Source organism: Artemia franciscana, chromosome 11 (assembly GCF_032884065.1).
Source record: "Artemia franciscana chromosome 11, ASM3288406v1, whole genome shotgun sequence".
Classification (NCBI taxonomy): Eukaryota; Metazoa; Arthropoda; class Branchiopoda; order Anostraca; family Artemiidae; genus Artemia; species Artemia franciscana.
This window is the reverse complement of record NC_088873.1, coordinates 5,681,568-5,696,393: the sequence shown is the minus strand read 5'-3', so window position 1 is coordinate 5,696,393 and position 14,826 is coordinate 5,681,568.

Here is a 14,826-nt window from a genome sequence, read left to right as displayed (position 1 = left end):
GAAAAAATAAAAAAATCCGCAGTCTCTGGGAGTCTCCTAATTCGGTCGACTTCGCATTCTTTTTCCCTTTTTGTTAACATCCAGGGTTTAGGACTCCATTGATGATATATAGTTTTAGATTTTAAGTGCCCATTCCTAGAAGTGTCAGATACAGGTTTTCCTGACTGCGGATTTACAGATCGCAAGATATGTCCATGTCTAGGACCTTCGCCAATACCATCCAAAAGGAAGATTTTTGGTTTGCCGACTAGCCCTGGACAGTTATTTGTTGTAAACGCCAATGTTATTACATCTGCGCTAAATGTTTTATCATAAGCGCAGAATTTACCATCAACCATTTTTGTAATGACGGCAACAACTATACAGTCTTCATTTTCGTAGTTTCTATTTTGAAGTTTACAAAGCACTTTTTCAATTTGGCTTAGTTTTAGATCTCTATATCTCTTACTTATGAAGCCAACATTCTTCAACGTAGAACTTAGCTCCTTACAACATTCTTCTATCGCCGGCTCAGAACAGTGAAAAATTATTAAGAGTCCTCTTTTATCGTGGGACATATTGTAAGTCCCGCTTCCTATAGGGACGTCCACGTCGATGGTTTTGGGCCCTTCATATTTACTAGTATCCTGACTTTGATTTGAACCAGATTTTATTCCATTCTTCATTTTTTTATTCAAAACTTCACATACAGTTGTAGTGGTAGCAGCAGATTGTTTTTTAGGATCTTCTACCTCTCCTTCCAACTCTTTCTTATTAGCAACTATTTTTGATAAAACTTTCAAATCTTCATGTTTTTCTTTTTTGAAATTGGCTAAGCTACCAGGCCTAAGAACATGTCCATCTTTAGCAGTCCACCATTTAATCGTCCAGCAAAATGCTCCCGTACAGACTACAGGAATTGCAATTTTGAAAAATAAGTTCATCCTTCTGTTTGGTAAATTATACTGAACCAATTTGATCAGTGCAGCTAGTTTTATTAACTAATTGACGTCATGATAAATTATTCTGTCCATTTTGCTTGAATGATGACGTAATTAATCCTGTATTTGTATATTCTGCTAGAATGACGTCATTCTTTCCAAAAGAAAGATTTCTGGTTTGCCCACTAACCCTGGACAGTTATTTGCTGTAAATGTGATGTTATCAATTTAACAGTATACATTTAATTATTAGCCAAAAATTTACCATCATCAATTTTTGTAATAAAGATAACAACTATACAGTCTTCATTATTGTAGTTTCTTTGTTGAAGTTAACAAAGTTTTTGCTTAATTTGGCTTATTTTTAGATTTCTATGCTTTATTATAATGAAGCCAAAATCTTTCAGAGTCGAACTTTGCTCATTACAATAGTCTTTTAATGCCAGGTCAGAAATTTGAAAGATGACTTCTAATCCCCTTTGATCTTGGGACATATTATAAATCCAGCTTCCTATAGGGACGTCAACGTCGATGGTATCTGGACCCTTGTATTCCCTACCATCACTGATTTTGATTTAAATTAGATTTTATGTCATCCGTCCTTTCTTTATTCAATACTTCGTGGTTTTCATTATCCTTCATTAAATGAGCTTCTTCTTTATATTCCAAGTGAGTATTACGTACACCAATAGCAATACCAAAAATTTCCTCATCGTATTGGGTAGTTTCCTAAATTATTGTTCTAAGACCATAAATATTTATACAGTTTACATAATAGTTTTAACTTTTCGGGACTAAACCTAAACAAATTTCAGCTTTTTTTCTAACATGCTGTTTTTCTAGAAATGATATTTTTCTAATAACGATTCTACTAAGCTCCAAATTTTTCGTTTTCTTTTTCACGGTTTTTGAATTGTCATAATCCCTTGTTAAAATATATACACATATTTCTGCAATTACAACTGTCTGTGTGTCTGTCTGTTTGTCACAATCATTGTGTGTTTGTCTGTCTGTCTTTGTTATCTGTCTGCTGTCTGTGTGTCTATCTGTCTGTCTGTGTGTTTGTCTGTCTGTCTTTGTCTGTCTGTGTGTCTGTGTGATATGAAACAGACAGACAGACAGATCTAAAAAATAGAGAGATTGTCTGTCTTGTGTCTGTCTTTCCATTAAATCTGTCTTAAGACATGCAGACAGAGAGAATGTGTGTGTGTCTGTCACACAGATAGATGTCTGCCTGTCTGACTGTGTATCTGTCTGTCTGAGTGCCATTAGACATCAGACAACACAGACAGACAGAAATATAAACAGACAGACAGACAGATAGTGTGACAGACAGACAAACACACAGAGAGACAAACAGAGAGTCAAGGACAGACAGACAAGCGCACAGATAGACACACAGACAACAGCCAACAGACACACCGACACAAGGACAGACAAACATAGTTCAGTACGTGACTGTCTTGTAACAATCAGTGTTTCTGTCTGTCTGTGTGTCTGATTGTCCTTAGTTTCCGATTTTAAGAGGAGAGAACCCCTGTTTGTCTGTGTGTTCGTGTGCCTCTGTTTCTCTGTCTGTCCATGTGTCGGTTGGTCTGTCTGTGTCTCTGTTTTATAACTTGTCTGTGTGTGTCTGTATACTGTACTATCTTTATTTTGACAGTAAAAACAGCACACAATGGACAGAAGGTAAAAAATGGAGAGAAATCCTGTCCACGTATCTGTCTGTCAGTCAATTTCCGTCATGTCGGTTTGACAGAAATCTGATGTTTAGACATGTTTAAAGACAGAGACACAGACAGACAGACAAACACAGACACACACACACACAGACAATATTTTTCTGTCTGTGTATCTGTCTAACAGACACTAAATTAAGCACATTACAGACATACATTAAACACATACACAGACAAACTGTATGTGTGTCTGGTCTGTTTGTCTGTATATGTGTCAAATCTGATGCTGGTCTCTCCTGTCAGCCAGACAGACAATTAATCTGTCTATGTTGCGGCTTTTGTTTGGCTGACAGATGAAAAAAACATCTAACTGATGCTAAAGACAGACAAACAAACAGACAATGGACAATTTGAGAGACATTCAGACAGGCACACAAACACAGACACACACAGACAGACAAACAGACAAAATATTTTTCTGTTTAAGTGTCTGTCTGACAGACACACACTTAAACATATTACAGACACACATGAAACACACACACTGAAAGACTGTCTGTGTTTATGGTCTGTCTGTTTGTCTTTGTCAAATCAGATCCTAGTCTGTACTATGAGACAGACAGACAATCAGTCTGTCTCTCTTTTGTGTCTTTTTTGTCTGACAGACAAAATAAATGTCTAAGTGATGCTAAATACAGACAGACAGAAAGAGAGACAGACAGAGAGACAAACAGACACACAGACAGGCACAGAGACAAACATTGGATAATGGGGTCTGTCTCGACAGACAGACAGACAGAAACACATGTCCCTATGTCTGTGTCTGTCATTTTGTAATTGTCTAACTTGTTTAATTTCACACAATCACAAAAACAGACAGACACAAAAATAGACAAACTATGACTGTGTGACACGACAAGTCTGTGTCCAGAATACACAGTACCAACAAAAATGTGTCTTTTTGTCTTTTTGCCTGTCTGTGTTACACTCAGACTGATTATTGTCTTTTTTGTGTCTGTTTAGGGTGTCTTCTGTGAACATCGTATTTTAAATCTAGGTGTCTTGGGTGTCTTGGACAGTCTGTTTCTGTATTAATGTCTGTGAAATTAATTCACCCCTCTGCAAATACACACAATCTGTATTTCTCTGTCTGAGTGTCTATTGTACAAAAAGAAAAATCAGAAAAGGGGCCCTTGCCAGCTTAGCCAGCGAGGATGCAAACTGGGGTGGCGCGAAGCGCCACCCCAACAGCTAGTATATATATATTTATATACATACATATATATATATATATATATATATATATATATATATATATATATATATATATATATACATCTTATATATATATATAAAAATAAGTTGTCAGTGTGTCTGTCGAGTATATATATATATATATATATATATATATATATATATATATATATATATATATAAATACTAGCTTTTGGGGTGGCGCTTCGCGCCACCCCAACACCTAGTTGGTGGGGCGCTTCGGGCCCCCCCCAAGCCCCCCGCGCGCGTAAGTCGTTACGCGCCATATTAGTTACGCGCCATTGTAGTTGTGTCCCTGTGTCCCACCTGTGAATATAGATAGATTTATATATGTGTTTCAAACTGCGTAAAAATTGCGAATATACAACATTCTTGGCTTTCCCATTGTCTGTGCATATACAAAGCCGTATGAACTAATAATGACGTCATATGCAAACGCTCTTTTTACAGACAAACAAACATGCATACACACAACTCGTTTTTATATAGATAGATAGATAGATAGATACAATACAAATTAACTGCGTAAAACTTGCGAATATAAAACACTCTTCGCTGTCCAATTGTCGCTGCATATAAATAGATTGTCAGGTTTACCGACCCTCGAACATGCAACGTACAATTGTCCATGGGAAAAACAATCAGTATTAAGATCTACACCACATTTTTCTAATGATTGACCTTGAGCTTTGTTAATGGTGATTGCAAATGCTAATCGAATTGGGAATTGCAATCTTTTAAATTGAAAAGGCAGATCCGTTGGAATCATGGGAATGCGAGGAATAAGAACAGCCTCACCCTTAAAAGGCCCTGTCAAGATTGTGGCCTCTATTAGGTTTTCCATTGTTTTTTTTACGGCAAGTCGCGTGCCATTGCAAAGCTTTGGTGGGTTGATATTTCTTAAAAGTATTATTGGTACGCCTATTTTTAGTTGTAGCATATGTGGTGGAAACCCTGAAAGATCTATGGAATTTAAAAATTCAGATGGATAATTAACCGCTTCATTTGGTTCCAAAACTGTGTCGACTGACTTGTAAAGGACTGCCTGGTCTTGAATCTTGGTCAAAACAATATTGTTGATTTCGTGGACGTCTATATTTTTGGGTGCGAGAATCGCTCTTTCACTTAGCCATTTATTATTTTTATAATTTTTTAGAATATTCGGAAATACTTTTTCAATCAATTCATTTTTGGACGTCACTAAATTACAGAAATCAGCAGGTAGTTGTATACGTCCTGAAATTGAGTCTACTGGGAGCTTTCCGTTTCCAATTGCCAGCAATTGATCTGAAAATGTTTGACCAGAGTCATCGTTTTGCAACACGCATATTTGTAGTTAATTTTAATATTTTTACGTGTGGCCATAATTTAGAATTTTTCAGGCAAGCATTCATTTCGTCTGCAGGAGTTGATCTAGGTATTATAGGTAATGTTTGCCTGAAATCTCCCGCAAGCAATATTAATGTGCTGCCAAAGGGTTTCGACTTCCCTCTCAAATCTTTCAAGCATTGATCCAGAGCCTCGAGCGATTTTTTGTGTGCCATTGTGCACTCATCCCAAATAATAAGTTTGCATTGTTGCAATACTTTACCCATCCCAGATGATTTGGAAATATTGCACGTGGGAGTTTCTGTAGAATGCAAATTCAGAGGCAATTTCAAAGCGGAATGAGCAGTTCTTCCACCAGGCAGCAATGTTGCGGCTATTCCGGACGACGCAATTGCCAACGCTATATCATTTTTTGATCGAATTGATGCCAGAATCAGTTTTATCACAAACGTTTTACCAGTACCTCCTGGCGCATCAAGAAAGAAAATTTCTCCAACGTTGTTATCGACACAATGCATTATCGTATCATAAATGCCTTTTTGTTCCGACGTTAACTTGGAAATGTTAATTTGTACATACGACAATAGATCACTCGTACTGTAACTTTGTTCACGATCCAATTCTACACATGTCGAAACAGCGGCGATACGGTTAGGTGAAGGCATTCCCAAATCCTGAAGAGGTTTGTTTGCCATACGTACGCACAAATCTTCTATAATAACTAAAATGTAGTTATAAATTTCTGATGTAAAATCAAAACTCATATCTGACGTCTCTAACTGTTTTCGATGGAGTATATCTTCGGACATTTTTGACTTATATTTTTCCCATAGCTCTGTAGGAGCTGATGGAGAGCAAGTTGTTAAAATGATGCCAAACAATGCACAAATTTGACTTGGGGTTGACGTTTCGCACACGTCATTGATGCAGTTATCCCAGCGTTGGTCATTCTCTAATAAATTCAGAGCTTGGCATGCACTACGGTAAGTGTCATGTATAGTACCGTTTACAGTTCTCAAATACTCAAAGGATGTCGGAACGGGTACATTCACCAAAAGCAGGCGTAGAAAGAAGCATTCATGTTGATTGGGGTGAACGGTGTAGTCTTCCTATCGTGGTATCTTTGAAGATGGTAGGTTGGCCGTCGACTGACTTACCCTGTTTTTGACGTTCAAATACTTTATTTTTAGTATTCCACGTGTAATACGAAGGCACTTCAGTATACAGCAGTTTTTTTGCAAAAGAATCATTTTTGCAAAGCGAAAAAAAAGCTGTTAATTTTTTATCCGGTGGATTCATGGCTCTTTGTTGCACGTTGGTTTCCGTGAAATAAACACGTTGACCATTCTGTAAATGTACCGCTAAGTGAACAACAGCTGGACTACGTTCATGTATCAGACCGGGACACCGGGACACAAATGACGACCGGGACACCGGGACACAAGGAATATAAATGACGCCCGGGACATTCAAAGAGAAATCACAAACTGGGACACTGGGATACAAATGACGACCGGGACACAGGGAATATAAATGACGACCGGGACACAACTATAACGGAGACGCCGGGGGGCACGAGGGGATATATAAATGACGACGGCGACACAGGGAATGGTCGATTAGCAGTCACCATCAACAAAGATCAAGGGCAATCATTAAAATCATGAGGTATAGATCTGAATACGGATTGTTTTTCCATGGACCATTATATGTTGCATGTTCAAGAGTCAGTAAACCTGACAATCTATTTATATGCACAGACAATGGGACAGCGAAAAATGTTGTATATTCGCAAGTTTTACGTAGTTAAAAACATATATATATATATATATATATATATATATATATATATATATATATACATATATATATATATATATATATATATATATATATATATATATATATATATACATATATATATATATATATATATATATATATATATATATATATATATATATATATATATATATATATATATATATATATATTCTTTCTTTTCTGACTTTCTCTATCAGCAGCAGGTTTTTTGGCATAGACTCTTTGAGCATCTTCATCGGCTTTTGCCATTGTAAGTTCATCAGTCATTTTAAACTTAAACATTAATAGATTTCTACGTGGACATATATGTCTTAAATATCTTTAATGACGTCACCGTCATAGCAATGACGACAACTAACTTCATGACGTCAGTCGACACAGAAACATGACGTCACCTGACAGACACACAGACAGACAACTTATTTTTATATATATATAGATATATGAGTGTCGCGGTCGTCATTTATATTCCCTGTGTCTCGGTGTCCCGGTCGTCATTTTTGTCCCGGTCGTCATTTGTGTCCCGGTGTCCCAGTCTGTAATTTCTCTTTGAGTGTCCTGGTCGTCATTTATATTCCCTGTGTCCCGGTCGTCATTTGTGTCCCGGTGCTTTGTTGATGGTGATTGCTAATCGAACATTCCTTGTGTCCCGGTCACTTTCTCCAAATAGAAATAAATCCAAATAGATCTCTGACAAAATCCTGTTTGCTTCCCAGTAAAAGCTTCATGCGATTGCATATGGTATTTGTCATATAGAACAGAAGATAAGCAACTTATATTATAATTAGTGACTATACAAACTGCAGTAACAAATCATTAGTAAACTCGTCTTTATAACTGTCGTGATTATATTACATGCCACTAAATCATGTCCTCGTTGACCCCAAACGAGGTCAGAACCACCGGTGGATATATTAGACATCCTTAAAAATTCTTGAGTAAATACAAAATTCTATGGTTTTCGCCCACAGTGAAAAACATAAACTCACCAATGTCTGCCACGGTTGAAAATTTAAAACAATTATGAACTTTGCACATTATCCATCTATTCTTTACCCAATTGACCCTGTGTTGCCAAATGACCCTGGTCAATTTATCCTTTCCCTGTTGACCCCAGACAGGAGCAGTGCACATGGCATTCTTTTTAAAATACGTCTCCTCTCCCCTATCCATTTCCTCAACATCATCAGCAATATAGTTAATTTTACGATTGGCAAACAATATATCAGTATTCTATTAATAAACAACATTCTATTAAATAAATCATTTACATTAAAGACATATTTACTATAGTTTTGTAAGTCAATTTTTTTTTTTTGGGGGGGGGGTGAATAAATAACGAAATGCATAAAAGGTAATGCAAAAAAAAAGGACTGTATCTAAGATTCCCCCTAAAAAGACATTCGTTTTTTCTGCTTGCCAAAAGGAGAACTAGTTTTCGGACATCCCTCAATTGTTCAAAGTAGGGTAAAAACCAAACTTTCTTCGGTTTTTACCCTCCAAGAAACATTTCAAGGTCCCCGATGTCTTTCACACTTATCGAAAATTCCAGTAATAATTGTACACTGCTCCCACCTTTACAAATCGTTTCCCAATGTACCCCAGACAAGATAAGCGACGCCGGTAGATTTATTTGGATTACTCACGCCCTTTTCTTAACGTCATCAGCAATGAAATTAAAAAAAATGAGACATTTTATTTTGCAGCAAATATTTCCAAGGAACCATATTTCTATTTAGGAAAGGTTGATTTTCATAGTTTAGAAAGTTGGAGAGTAAGATTAATTTCTGATGGCAACGATAAGCAGCAAGTCACACAAAAAGGAGGAATAAAAAGGAATTAGCACATTGGCTGTTGTGAAGTTGTAAAAGGGCCAATAAACCAGTTTAATCGCTGTAAGAAAAAGCACGCGCCAACAAAATCTCAATCCTATACAGGTAGTAAAAGATGATCAACAAAATTTCACGAAAAATAAATACAAACTCGAAAAATAAACGACGTATTCTGACAAGTTACAAATACTATACCAGAAACTCGAAACACCAAAGTACTAGTACGTCCAAGGTTACCTCCAACCCTTGTTATGATGCCAAATCTGCTACATCGTCCGAGGTAACCAACATACTTGCTATCGCGTAAAGGGAAACCGACTACCTTCATAGGCCCAAGACTACCCCCAGACTGGAAGACACTCTAATATAGGAGAACAATATGTTTCGAGTGCCAGGTCGAGGCACACCTATCACATGTCGAGTGCCAGGGCCTGGCTTCGAAATCAGTTACTTCGTTTTTTTCCCAACTGGCATCAAGTCAATCAAGTCTTTTTTATGTTATGAATATGACGTAGCTAAAGCGAAATTTTGGCTGTATTGATAGTGTTGTCTCTCAAGTGTAAGAAAAAGTTTAAAAAGTGAATTTAAAAGTTAAAAATCATTCGCACTCTCCTTATTTAGTTGGATATTTGCCTGAAGCCAGAAAACAGCATTACAAAAAGTATAATCATAATATAAACTTACCCCAGTGCCTATGTTACCGCAAAGTATCTTAACCTCATATCTTTCGAATATGACAGAGAGCATCAAAGCCACTGTACTGCAGTAACTGTTAATACAGAATGTGTTATGGAAGACATGATTGATACGTAGTGATACCACAAACAGAAAAGACATCCTTGCTACCGTGTAACGGGAAACCGACGACCTTCACAGGCCCAAAACGACACTCTAATATAGAGAAAAAACATTTTTAAAATTCACATACTTATCACCCAAACCTTAACAAACCTGGGAAAATCGATCTTCTATTGAGATAAATAAATAGATGCAAGCCTATCACATGCCAAGTGCCAGGGCCTGGCCTCGAAATCGGCTACTTAGTTTTTTTCCTAACTGGCACATTGACATTTCCGGCCATAGAAACGATCTAAAAAGGTCGCAACTCTAAGGAAGAATTCATATTTTTACCATATTGGATGTATCGAACCTGTGGTTATGTCATGACAACAAGAAGTGACTCATATTTTCTACGGTTAGAAGACAAGCGACAATGAGAATCCATATACAGAGGTCAGGCTCATACGTAGGAATTTTTACTGGGTAGGGAGACAACGATAAGACACTTGTTTAGAAGACATGAATAAAAAGTGCCTAGAAATCTGGAAAAATTTAGAATTTTGGGAAGAGGGGAGTCATGCCCAACAAAACAACCCCTTCTCTTTTGTACATGCATATCAAATTTAATATGCTTTCATTATGTAACCTTGGAACGTTTTAAATTTTAGTAAAAAGCGAAAAAAAACATACTACACAATGATCGTTGAAACATCTATAAAGGCTTCTCGAGTCCTGCATTTGGGTTAAAATACCGCCTCATACGAATTTTTTTTTACGGCATCAATTTTTAGATGACATTTGGATAAAGTCAAGTCAGCATCCATCAGTACTCCACTTTTTGTATTTATTTTGCTTGAAAAGTTCGAAACTCCATCTGTGTAATTGCATTATTAGACAATTTACCATTTTAGGTTGGTTTTAACAAATGTTTCAGTAACAAATATTCCTTCATTTGGGCTACAATACAAGTTTGTGTAACTTGAATGCAGCCTCTTGCGAAGTTTCAAGTGAAGACTTCAGTTGAAGTTCATTGCTCAGTTGAAGTTCAAGTTTCAGTTGAAGTTCATTACTTTTCAAGTAGTATTCATAGATAATCAAGTGAAGGTCGAATTGAATAAGAGATATCGGCCTCCAAAATTTTTCTAGTAGTTCCATCCTTAAAAGTGAAGTATGCTTACCACGTCTGCACCATGTGACGATCATAAAAGTGCTTAAGTTTTGGCTACAGATAACAAATTTGCCAGATAGCTGGCTTGAAAGGGCTAACACAAAATTGTTAACGCCTATTAAAAAAGCAGGTTGGTCATAAAAAGTTAAATCCAAGCTGGATAACGCTGGTATCTCGTGGAATAGAATGAGGGTCAGGGTCTTCTGGAGATTTCCCCGGTTACTTTGTATGGTGCTTCCGGGACCGCAAGATTCAGGTTCGGTTTATTGGTCTGGAGTTATCTAGTTATCTAGTAGTAGTAGTTATCTAGGTGCTTCCTGGAGATAGAATGAGGGTCAGGGTATTCTGTAGTAGGTCAGGGTCATCTAGTAATAAAACCTAGGTGTGGCAACACACTGGAGGACCCGAAATGGGACTCAGTTGATGAGATGATGCGAAAGCGTCAATCCCAACAATAAGAAGGAAAACTTTGGATTTCAACAGATTTCACCTCCTTGAAATAAACGTAAGGCTGAAGGTACGTGACTTCATATGATATATTCTTTAAGAATGATTAAGTGTAGACTCAATCAAGTTTTTTCTATGTTATGAACATGACATAGCTAAAGCAAAATTTTGGCTGAATAGATAGTGTTGTCTCTCAAGTGTAAAAAAAGTTTAAAGAGTGAATTTAAAAGTTAAAAATCATTTGTACTCTCCTTAAATAGTTGGATATTTGTTTGAATCCAAAAATCCAGCATAACAAAAATCATACTGAACAAATAGACATTACCAATACATTCCACATGTTACCACAAAGTGTCTTGACCTCACACCCTTCAAATTTAAAAGAGAGCATCGAAGCCACTGTCCTGCAGTAACTGTTAATACAGAATGTGTTATGGAATACATGATTGACATCGATGCCACAAACAGAAAAGAACCAAAACCTGTTTTCTCATTTTCTGCAGATAGTTTTTAAAATTAGCCTTTAATTCAGTATTCACAAAAAGTCACAAAAGGTCACAAAAAGTCAAAGCCAAGCTGGATAACACTGGTATCTCGTGGCATAGAATGAGGGTCAGGGTCCTCTAGAGATTTCCCCGGTAACTTTGTATGGTATTTCCGGGACCGCAAGATTCAGGTTCGGTTTATTGGTCTGGAGTTATCTAGTGGGCTGCATTTATATAACCAAGTAAAAGACGTCTATATATTTATAGACGTCTATAGAGAGGAGTTTTAATTGAAATTGAACCTACCGTGCGGAACTTAAGCTTCGGTTACAGGGACGAGCAAATCACATACCACAGCGTAAAAGATACTGGAGGTTTTATGATAGGGATTGCTTGCGAAGTAGGTGTGCTTGCCCTGTCTTTGGGAAGCTCGGAGATGTACAGGAGAATTTTTTGAATAGATATCAGATTTGTGAATTTAACTGATATATTTTTCGAGGAGATATTCTACTGTTCCAAGGTATTTCAGGGCTCGAAAGACCTAATAGTTAAGTTAAAATGTTTTTATAAGGAATTGCTTGGAAGACGAGAAGGCAGTAACTTAGATTTGTCGAGTGTTGTTCGTGCTTGTTCCCTCCGCGTTTATTTGCGTATGGCATATTGCCACAGGCTTTCAAATACGCGTATCTATGCATTTTAAACGTCTTTTCAGTTATTAAACTTTGTTCATATGTGTTGTTTCTTGTTGGTTTTTACTTAAAGCATAAAAGCAATTCAGTTTTTATTGAAAAACCAGTTTTTGTGTTTCTTGGTGCAAAACGGTGTAATGCTCTTTGGCTTCAACATTCACCAAAACGATGAATGGTACAAATTTTTTTTGCTAGTTGAAACTGGCTTGAAATCGAGGAATTCAAGACAGTGTTTGATAGTTAGCAAAACTACAAATAATTTGGATTGACGTGAACGTCTTTGAAAGAAGTATTTTAAAGTTCTTCCATTAAAATGTTCCTACTCCAAAGCGCGCGAATTTAGATTCCCTCCGCTTTCTTTTGAGTTTCAGGTTAGTAAAGTAAACGAATTAACGGCGAATCGTGACTACTAAGATCCCTGAGTCGACCCTACAGTTTGGTGCTACAGCCAGGTTCGATCTCTGAGTCCCATATTACCGTTTTGGGATATCACACGAGTGCAATTTGTAGTTTGGCTCATTATTGACGTGAGCGTCACCTACATCTTATGGTATAATCTAACTCAACAAGGGAAAAACTTAGTAAATAAGTAACGCTTTTATATCGCGAGCAAAATTACAAAAACATAGCAGAAAAATACATACAAATTAGCGACAGAAAGGCGAGTTAAAAGAAATAGTAAACAAAAGTTAAAACATTCGATTTGTCACTTTGGCTTTTAAAGACTAGGAAAAAGAAAGAAAAAAAGGCAGAAAATTATAGTTACATAAAGAACAATATATACTACAAACTATAGTTATTCACAATAGAAGCAATCAATAAGCAATAATACAATGCGACTAGCTTCATACATCTTGGCTAAGACAAAGCATAAAATACAGCACAACCAATGACGCAATCGGGTTGTCCGAGGCAAGGTTTTAATCCTTGCAAAATTAAAAAAGTTTTACTCACATTTAAGACACCCGAAGAAATTTTACGGAAGGAGGGGAGGCAGAAGAAAACGAAAAACTTTTTTGCTAGAAAAGCGTTACAACTTTCAAAATTATGGTGAAAATGAATTTTTAATCGTCCAGGGGGGAGGACCTCTGACTTCTCTTTCCTTAATCCAGAACACTTAATTTTTTTTAATCATAGATACGGCCACAAAATCATGGGGTAGTTCACTAGTTTCAACTCGTTTAGTAACACATTAATTTTACATTTAAGATGCCAATCTGAAGGATCCCCTATCGTAATGACTGCTGTTTTTTTATTGTTTCTTTTTACGAATCATATTCGAGACTACTTTGTAGCACCCGTAGGCTTGTGGCACGGTTTCAAACAAGCAATACTCTAACGCACCCAACGTTTGCGTACACACTCAGTGCGTTTACGTCAAGGCAAGTTTATAAAGAGCCTCTTATTTAAAGGAAGGACTTCAAATAAAGGGCCAATAGCCAATATTACGCTAATGTTTAAAATGTTTTCGTTGGTCACCAGGCATCTTTACATTAAATCCATATTTCGCCCTTATTCATAGTTCTATGAACTTCTGATTAGCTGCAAGCCATGTCTTAAGATCTACAACTTTTTTCTGAGTTTTGTACCCTTAAATACTATGCACGTTTATTTGGTTGGCTCAAAAACCGACAAGTGCTGTAGCCCTTAAGCTGAAATTGCAACTGAATACAAATGAGAACGCCACATGAGTGAGTCGAAAATGGGACCTTCAAGTTTCTTCTTTTGCTTTAAGCTCGTATCTCCAAAGACTCCTATTCAATAATTGAGTAGCAGGCAGTTAAAGTTTAAGGATCCCTAGACTACAGCCTACAATGGCCTTTAATCACGGCGTTACAATGTAATAAGTAACTAAACAAAGCCAAACCCCTTGAAACTTGGAAACCAAAATTTTAAACTTGAATGGTTGGACCCCCCAGTGCTGAAGTCTGCAATGCGACAGTGGTAATTCCTTATGGCGATAAACTGAACAATTTTAGTGTTTACATGAGTGGAAAACAAAATTATAGCTTGGGGTTTTCTATCGTTACCAACAGTCCCATCCTAAATCCAAATAGATCTCTGACAAAATCCTGTTGGCTTCCCAGTAAAGGCTTCATGCGATTGCATATGGTATTTGTCATATAGAACAGAAGATAAGCAACTTATATTATAATTAGTGACTATACAAACTGCAGTAACAAATCATTAGTAAACTCGTCTTTATAACTGTCGTGATTATATTACATGCCACTAAATCATGTCCTCGTTGACCCCAAACGAAGTCAGAACCACCGGTGGATATATTAGACATCCTCAAAAATTCTTGAGTAAATAGAAAATTCTATGGTTTTCGCCCATAGTGAAAAACATAAACTCACCAATGTCTGCCACGGTTAAAAATTTAAAACAATTATGA